At 31.2% G+C, this 10,013-nt stretch overlaps 1 long non-coding RNA gene across 1 annotated transcript; it reads right to left on the bottom strand.

Moving 5' to 3' along the window:
• Positions 1-2,964: 2,964 nt before the first annotated feature.
• On the bottom strand, positions 2,965-7,069 carry LOC146920802 (uncharacterized). The gene is made up of 4 exons (XR_015011923.1): positions 6,931-7,069; positions 5,964-6,043; positions 5,309-5,432; positions 2,965-3,386 (listed from the first exon to the last, which is right to left on the bottom strand). It is a non-coding gene; the product is annotated as an uncharacterized LOC146920802 (long non-coding RNA).
• Positions 7,070-10,013: the final 2,944 nt, after the last annotated feature.

Genomic DNA, 10,013 nt, shown 5'->3' with positions numbered 1-10,013 from the left:
TCTCAAAATGGGGCATGTAAAAATATTTGTTATGAATGTGGATATCTTGAAGACACGGTGTAATCTCTCATTGATTGCATCCTTATTCATATTTAACATGTGGATATCTTGCATATTGTGCGAAATTAGTGTACCACTTTTAAATAATTGCCATTCACGAATCAATTAATTAAAATATAATTGTGTAATTTATTTTGTGGAATGTCATATGAATGTAAAAAAATATCGGTCGATGGAAGGACATGCCTTTGTAGATCTTCCAATGACAATTGGGTATTTTTTATATGATATGATATTTTCCTATGTATTTGAGATAGTTATGCCCTTTAGATTGCCAATGTAATCTCTCATAGTTTGCATCATATATTCCTACTTAACATTAGAATGTATTTATCTTCGAGGACGTGCAAAATTAACGTACCACATATGTAAAGGATATTATTTGATGAAATGATATGCTTTTGTCTAATCACCCAAACTTTTTTTTTTGGTCAACTAATCACCCAAACTTTAATGCATCTAAATCTTATTTTCATTCTTCATATTATTTGAAGTGATGAATAATTTTGTTAAATTAATAAAAATAAATATTACATAAATATATTTGATGGGTTATAGTGATGGGTTATTTGATAACAGAATCAATGACATTAAATCAATCCCTAATTAATTATTGTTACTTCTTTGAAGAAAAGTATTACTTATATTGTCAAAAAATTATTTATAAAAATTAAAGAAAATAGCTTCAGGTTTTGTTGTTTGTGTTAACTGGTGAAATTATAGGCAAAAGTTCTTCTTTTCATTTGTGGGAAATCATATCTATAGTATTAGTGGAATATTTTTTAGTGCATATTCTAAATGTTCAATAATAAAAAAGATTTTTTGAGAGGAAAAAAAATATAATCGAAATAAAAGAGCATAACTTAATACTAATTTAGTTGAATCACATATCATAAAAAATCTTCTTAAAAAAAAAAAAAAAACCTCAAGACTTTATATTTGTTGCCAACAACTTAACCTATCTTTTTACCTTACTAATCTGCATGCAATGGTCGCAAGTCGCGATCAGAGGAACAATGGCAGCGGCGGTGACTTCCGGCATGGAGGTCACCGGTAACGATGCCCAGGTCATGAGAAAGATAGAAAAAATGACAAAAATATTATATCAACAGAAAGAAAATGAAAATCATACATAAAATCTTATGTTTGATTTTCCGGCGCTGCTAAGGTGATCTCTGGTGCGTAGTCTCTGGTGAAAATACTCCAGTTAATATTTTTATTTGTGGGTTTTATTTTGAATATCAAGGAGGTTCTACTTTGTAACTTGGTTTCGTCAATGGAAGCTTGTGATGGCTGCAAAACGAACCAGAAATGACAATCTAAAAAATAGAGTTTGTAGATCTAAAAACTAAAGATAAGAGTTTTATAGAGGAGAAAGAGGTGATCATGATGGTGGTTTTATTTTAGTATGAAGCGGTCGGAGTTGATGGAAAAAGAAGAGACAAGGTGGATTGTGGCGTTCTCGGGGGAGAAGGAAAAGGTGGGAAAAAAAAACAGAGAAGGGTTGAGAAGAAGGGAACACATGCAGGCAAATGGGAACCACGTAATATTAACACAAAGGATAATGACAGAAAGATAAACATTGGTGATGCTGACACGTGTGAGTGAGGCACATAAGGCGCAACCTATGCTTTTCATCACGAAAGAATTGCCCCTATAATATAGGTCATATTCGGTTTTACGTCCTGTAAAATATTTTTTTTTATTTACCCCTGTAAAATATTTTTGTTTTGATTTACCCTCTTAATAGGTCATTCAAAAACCAGAATTTCTGAAGAAAAAAATAAAATATTGGTTTTTGAGTGACCTATTAGGGAGGTAAATCAAAACAAAAATATTTTACAAGGGTAAATCAAAAAAAATATTTAACAGGGTGTAAAATCGGAAATGACCTTTAATACAGGGGGTAAAACACTATTAACCCGAGAAATAATAATTCATCGCTACCTCTAAAAAAATACACAAGGATAAGCTAAAATTATTATGAGTAAAAATGTGACCTTATTTTATTGAAAATTTTGTAAAACTCGAGTCATAATAATTATTTCGCTCTGATCCTATTTATTATTATGAGTAAAAATGTGGTCTTATTTTATTGAAAATTTTGTAAAACTCGAGTCATAATAATTATTCGCTCTGATCCTATTTATAAAAAATATTTGATTCAATAAAATAAAAGTTGATATACTTAATCTAAAATTTGAATCAAATATATCTTTTTTTTTGTTGATTTAAAAATATTTCTTAATAATATAATCAAAGAAGTAAATTTATTTAGCTACTTAGAAATAATTGTATTGGCTGTAATTATTTATTTGATTTCCTTTTCAAATAGCAACATAAATAACAACATAGCCTTGAAAATAATTTGTAGTAAATTGTATTAGCTTAAACAAAGAGTTTTGTTTGATAAAATTATAAGAATAAAATCAATTTTTAATTCTAAATAGATAAAAGTATTAGCAAATGTTATTTATCACACTTTTCAACAAACTCTTTATTATTTTATTGATTAAAATATACATGAATCTCACTTGAGTGCATATAAATAAAGTGGGATCGATGTAGAAGTGTATTTAGTTTATGTTAGAGTAAACTTCTTAATGTGTCTCTAATTTTGTAAGACACTCTCAAATAAGTCTTTAAAATTATGAATATTTTAAAATTGTCCATGGCTCCATCAAGATTTTTGAAGTATCCATATCAATAATTTTTTTGATATCTCAAAGATTGGACATAAATTGTTGTGAGTCATACTTGATTGACCTCGGTCCTAATATCGATTAATTTATTTTCTTTTGTGTGATAAATAGTTGAAAAAAAATGGTTCTAAAATAATGATTAATAGTTATACCAATTTAGGTGGGCTAATTTAGCTTATTCAAAAAAAAAATCATAGGGATGTATGCAATTTTTTAAAATATTAATAGTCCGAGTCTTGGATTCTTTAGGCCAAATACCTGAGTCCTTTAAATTTCCCAAACAAGTATATATGCAGTAAGGAGAATGGAGGGCTTTGGTTAACCTCCAAGATTAGTAAATCCATGAAGTGATTTTAATTTCCCTTCCTTGCTGCTTGTCTTTATTGAGAATGCTTGTCTTTATTGAGAATGATCAGAAAATTATTTAAAAATTGCCGTTTATCCTATTTTGGCTACTGATAACTAAAACATTTAGTCATGAACAAAATTCTCTAAGTTTACTATATATATGGTCAAACATATGATTTATTAGGCTTGAAATAGATAACGGACCTGTCCAAAGAGGAAATCATAGATGTATAATATACGCCCATTGTAGCCATCCGTCCATTTGATACGTCGTCACTGAAATATCACATCAAATTATGGCTTAATAAAGCATTATGATTTAATATGACTAATAATTATCAAGTAACCTAGGAGAGAACTTTTAAATGCCACCACAAGAATAGATAATAACGGAAGCAAATTGAAACAAAACAAAAAAACTATCTTTCATGTAAAAGGGCCATGGAACAAGACATACACTAAGTACCCAAATCTTGATAAATTTGGTGAAACTAAATATCATATACTTTTCTAAAAGGCAAAATTACATTAAAACATTACTCCAATGATACTTATTATAAAGAACTGTCCTTGAACTAAATACAAAGATCACCGATTCTGAGCGTAAACACCACCCTCAAGACTGGCAGGGAACAAACAAATTGCATCATTGACAAACATCACAACCTACCATTACTATGCTATATGTAGATACAAGCTGAAGCTTTGACCCAACATCCCACCTTATAATACTCGACTCAGCCTTCAAAACATGTTGTTTTATTCGTTCTTTATATAAAATCCAAATAAAAACTATTGTTTTTACAAAATTATTACAAGAATTTAGAATCCCAAATACAATGTTGATGTTGTAGGTTATACCCATTATCACTTAAAAGTGTATGAGAAAGGAAACACATAGTTTAAAAAAAAGGGCAACCCGGTGCACTAAAGCTCCCGCATAAGTAGGGTCCGGGAAAGGGTCCCACCACATAGTCAAAGGTAAAATAATTCAGACTATATTTCAAAAAGTTTGTTCCAGAAATTTCTAAAAACTGAAAAAGGGAAAGAAAAAAAAATGAAATCATAGCAACAAACACATCACATAATAAAAATAGAAGACATGCCAAACCATTTATTGGAAGAAAACTGAAAATAATTTGACCTGCTAAAAATAACATAAAAGTTTTCAAAAAGAGATTAGACCTGGAAGGACCAGCCATCAAATGATCCTACTAAAGATACTTCAGAAGCAATACAAGGTCAAACTACACATGTAGGCTTCAAAAGTTTCAAAGCTTTGTAAACATGATCAATCTTCTTCTCATAAAAGTAATCTTAACTGTTAACATGCAAATGAATTATATTCATATTTATTAGTGTGCAGATTAACTCTAAACAAGACTAAATCTTCAAACAAATCATTATAAATTTAATTTAGTTTACAAAATATTCACCAGTTTGTATTAAATTTATTATAATATGCGTGGTCCTGTCCCCACAACAATAGAGACATCGAATCCCTTTCATAGTGCTCTTAGCTTTTGTCCTTTTAGTAAAGAAAATTGCTAAAGTACACGACATGCATTTGTCGTGCTACCCGCACGACCTTGCTTTCCACCAAGACACAATTTCTGATTTTTTTCCATTTATTTTAATTAAAATTTATTTAAACAACGGAAGAGTGCCACGTATACTGTCGTGTGGTTTGTGCTGCATAAACTGTCGTGTGCTTTAGCATTGCTCTTTAGTAAAATAAAGTTGAATGAACCATAAGGCTGACCGCATCCGTCTAAGACATCTAGCCTTGGGGACAGCCTCTGTACATGTAGAAATCTTAGCATTTTCTAAACAGTTATATTTTATTTATCTTTCTAGGATTTATTCAAGTCTCGAAACAATCCAAATTCAATTGATATGGGAATCTCAACTAATCTATAAAATTAATTATGAGATATAATTCTAATATACCCTAATTTATACTGTAAAGTTTTTAATTAGAATTCTTTAGCAATTTTGGGTAGAATTTCCTAGAATTCAGCACATGCAATTTCTCATGTCTAAGTTATTTCTCTAATTCCAACTTCTACTAAAATCAGACAAATAATAATATTTATAAAAAGAAAACTTATATCTCTCATCTATTCACATACCCACTTTCTCTATTCAATCAATCCATTCATAACAATTCGAATTCAAGCTTAGTTCAAGAAACCCACCTCAAAGAGTAATTTCGCATGATGCAAAATGCTCAAATCCTCTATGTCTCCTTCAAGGCTCCTTGTCCTTCACCAATAATATCTTTTGAAGCTTTAAAGGTAACTAATTAGAATGCTAAATCAGCTACCAAATGTACAGAGGTACAAAAAGAAACAAAGAAAGAACCAACAATTAGAAGAAGAAAAAAAACTGGAGCTTTTTACTTAAACTTATTAGCTCTTCATAGTACAATGTGTAATGGAGTGTGGGTGAAAACAAAATAAAGATTGTTTTATGTGAGTGAGAAAATAAAATACGGAATGTTTTGTGCAATAATGAAAGTGATGACTACATAACATGAGAAACTATATGAAAAATACATATTAATATGGTACCAAAACATATCCAACCACATAATTCGAACATTTTGATGAACAAAAAACCTTTACTAAAAATTGAGACATTGAGGTGGATGAATATTCATTACAAAAAGCACACTTATCATACAAAACAGATTAGCCCATTCAGCATACACTTGAAGATTTTTGAGAAAACCAAATTAAATTTCACAGATCAATAAAAGACCAAGATACATAGAAGTTCAAAACAAATAGAAGCATAAAAAAAGCGCACATAGATGTTTAAACCAAATAGAAATCTATAAAACTCACATACAAAGGCTTATACTTTAATTTGAGTACACTTGCATAGTTGTTCCTCTTGTGCAATGGTCATCCTCCTTGACCTTGCTCCGTCTTTTGTAGAAACATAACAAAAATTTAAATTGAAAATCAAACTCTGAAAAACATTAACATAAAAACCTTTTAGCTTGTTCAAAAAAAAAACATAAAAACCTTTTATGAAATCATAAGTTCATAACAAGAAAAAAAAATGTTACTGTTAACAACACAACAGATATGGAAGATGCAACGTGATTTCCCAAACCCTAACTCAAGCATATATAAATGTTAGTCAATACCCTAACTCTAAATAAGAAACTAAATCCATCCAAATTCATATTAAAAAAAAAATTGTAAACTACAAAAATTTAAATAAAAATTCACGTTTCTCATTTTCCCCATCAATAACTTTGAGTGAATTTTAACCAATTATATGCTTATTTCATCTCAATTCTCGAAGGTGTAGCATGTTTGTCGTCCTCCGCAGTTGGAAAATACTAATAGAGTCAGTTTCCTTGTCAGCGCGGTGGTGACAATTTCCAGACTGGTGATAACAGGAAAAAAAAAGTGGTCTGATAACGATATTGGAGGGATTTGTAGAATAGATAGAGGGGGCTATTTCTATGGTGATAGTTTTTTTTTTTAAAAGGTGTAAGGTGGGAGTCGAAATCTGACCGGAGAGGGTCGGATCTCCGGTAAAAAAAATTATGCTTAAAACTTCAAACTTCCATGTGTTTTCAATAAACCTGTTTCTGAGAAATAGTAGAATCTGCAAGTACAATTAATTGATATTCATCTAGCATTACATTATAAAAATAAATCTATTGAAGAAATTCTCGAGTACTGTGAAAACACATTGAATACAATTCAATTCAATTCATTTACATTGAATGCAGTTTATATTAGGAAAAAAATGGAACGATCGAAAGAGAAAATGAATAGAGAAAGGAAAGGTGGAATACCTGAAGAAGTGTTTGAGAGGTTCTGCGCTGTAAATAGAGGTCGAATGGTCGGCATGCAAAGGCTACGACTGAGAAGAAAACGTATCTGGTTTGATGTAGGAAGAAGAGAAACAAATAAGGGATCTCATAGAGTCACGTGACAAGTGAAGGAAAAAGGAATATGTGTGGCTCCTAATTTTTTGATATTTTTAATCAAGTCTTATATTAAAAAATTCTTCAAAATCTGTGACTTCAGTGATTAGAAATCCACATCTAACATGAATAATTGGAGTATTCATACCAATGTTTTAAAAATTGGTACGGATCAGCTGGTCGAGCTGAAAACTTGAAAGGTGTTCAGTTCGGTCTGGTAATTAGATCAGGTTTGTTATTTAACCGGCGCAAATTGACAAAATTGGGAAAAAAATCGTTGAGCCGAGGTTTTTGCAACTCGGATGGTCTAAAGCATACAAGTTTTTTTTTTTCTTTTCAAGTTGAAAATAGAAATAAAAAGGTGACTGAAAATTGAGAAAGAGAAGAAGCATAACAAGCCAAAATTGCGATGTGCTCCCTTCGTTTTAAAATGAGTGTCATTTTAGTAAAAAAATTGTTTTAAAATAGATGTCATTTTATTTTCAAAAAAAAAATAGATGTCATTTTCAGTTTCCGATGGAATAATTTTTCTGTCCAATTATACCCTCCAATAAATATTATGTACGCTATTCTCAAAGTTTTATTTTACTTCGGTGGAAAACAAACATATAGTTAACAAGGATAATTTGGTAAAATAACAATCAAGGAACCTCAACTAGCCAGGAATTTTAGAAGAACTGTTCCGCAGATTTAGAATTATCTTGGAGTTTTCAAAACGGGTTATCTGACCCGTTTCGAGCCAGCCAATCGGGTACCATGCTTTTTAGGGCGGAGCTAAAAGGCCCTATTTAAATATGGGCTGGAATAATAGAGTCTGAGCCCGGCTCTATACGGGCTCCCGGGCTAACAAGTCAGCCTGCCTAACTTATTGTTATTTTTTTAAACACTAAAAAGTTGGTTTATTCGTTTCATTCAATTGTATAGAGTAATTTCAATGCAAAAATTGTGAGTTTCTTATTTATATAGGATAACTTTTGTTCTTCATACAAGTTAAACCTCATTCTTTGTGCTTAAACCAAGTAGTGAAGTCGAATTTTTTTCCGTGCATTTTTCCTCAATGTTGCTACTTTGCATCTATTGACCTTTAGAGGCATTTGAAAAAGAAATGAAGGGTACCTTCATCTTGTGGTAATAATTGAGTGTTAGATCCAAACATTTAAAATCAAATGAAAGCCATGAACAAAAAGAAGAACATAGATACATGTTTGAAATTGAAGCTTGACATCAGATAAAACATCTTAGTCTATGTTATCTAATGATACCTTTCCTATGTTGTTTTAAGATGAAGCCTTCTTAAAATGTAATGCAAAACGACAGAACCAAATAGAAAGATAGAAAAGAGTTGGTATAATAAGGCTTATACAAACAACACAAACATTACAGTACATAATTAAAACATACACAAACAACACAAATAATTTAGGCTTTGTTGGATTGGGCTGATGTTCTTATGAGAAATCAGAAATTGGGCTACATACACCCCACACTAGAGAGCTGTAATTTTCTTTACTCGGGTTGCCGGGGTTGCCGTAGCCCGTATGGGTTAGCCCAAACAATTTGTAGGCTTTTATAGGTTGAGCTAAAAAGCCCTGAAAAAAATTTGGGTTACAATTTTTATGCCCAAGCTCTACGTTTTATTCGGGTCAATCATGTGGTAACAATTTTCGTTCTTGCAAAGCATTCTTCAGTTAATGTCATTATACTTTAAATTTGTTCAAAAAATTATAAATAATAATGTCAAAAAATAATTATAAATTAACGGGCTACCCGCGGCCCAGTCAAGCTAGCTCGCGACGGGACCGGGCCTCAACGAACTGGGGCTAAAAAAGGCCCAGTTTTAAAAGGCCCCAGATTTTTGCGTTCAAGCCCTACATTTTTTCGGACTTTTCCGGGCCGGCCCGGTAGGTCCATCCCATTTTGAAAGCTCTATTTGATATCATCTTAGAAATCGTGGTTGAGCCTACCACAATCCACAAAATCGGCTTTTGAGGTGAGGATTGTCCCACTTATAAACACATTGTCATACCATCTCTTATCCGATGTGGGACTGTTTAACAAAAATAAATATTACATAAATATATTTGATCATAGCAATATTTTGTATAATTCAATCAAATAAATATTTTGTATTGTACCTTGGTGTCGTTTCTGACCTTGTAATGTTATAATTTAGTCATATATTCAGTATTTTTGATTTTGGATTTGTCATTTTAGATCATGTGATCCGCTTCTGCTCATTAGGTGGATCAACGCTCTGTTCCATGTTATTCTTATGAATTTTCCGTAATTAAGACTTTAGAGGTCGTCTTTTTTAAATTTAATAGTTACTTTGCATCTTTTTCATCTTTTGTCCAATCACTCGAAGTTTAACATTTTTTAAATATTGATTTCCATTCGTTCTATAATTTCATCACGTGATATACCTCTATTTTATTTCCGAAACCTTGATGCATCATAATCTTTTTCTTATTCTTGTATTAATAAACTAAAATATTAAATTTTTTTTTTTTGATATTGGTGTTGGTTCGTGTAATCGAATCAATAGGGACAAAAGCCGTGCAACGCACGGGTAATGGTATCCTAGTTATCTTACATTCAACTAACTTTTTCTCAAAATCAAATTTTCAAAATCAATTCTTGTAAAATCAATTTTTATTTCCACATAACCAAACACAACAAGGCACCGAACACAATACGGACACTGACATGCCAACACTGCTGTTAAATTAAGAAAATCACATAATTCAATGTAATTATATGTGTCAATATCGTGCTGGTGTTGGACACAGAACAAACTTAATCCAAGAAGTGTCATGGTTCAATTGTAACTAGTGTGGCTAAATGAGAGATTAACTCAAAAGCATAAACAGTAGTTTTCAGACTCATTATGATTATCATTCATAGCACCTGTTAACAGCGACAACTTATTTAATTTCCCTGTCTCCTCAGAC

Source organism: Medicago sativa, chromosome 5, assembly GCF_051527215.1.
Source record: "Medicago sativa cultivar Bolivia chromosome 5, Bolivia_mono, whole genome shotgun sequence".
NCBI lineage: Eukaryota > Viridiplantae > Streptophyta > Magnoliopsida > Fabales > Fabaceae > Medicago > Medicago sativa.
This window is presented reverse-complemented; position numbering and strand designations above follow the sequence as displayed.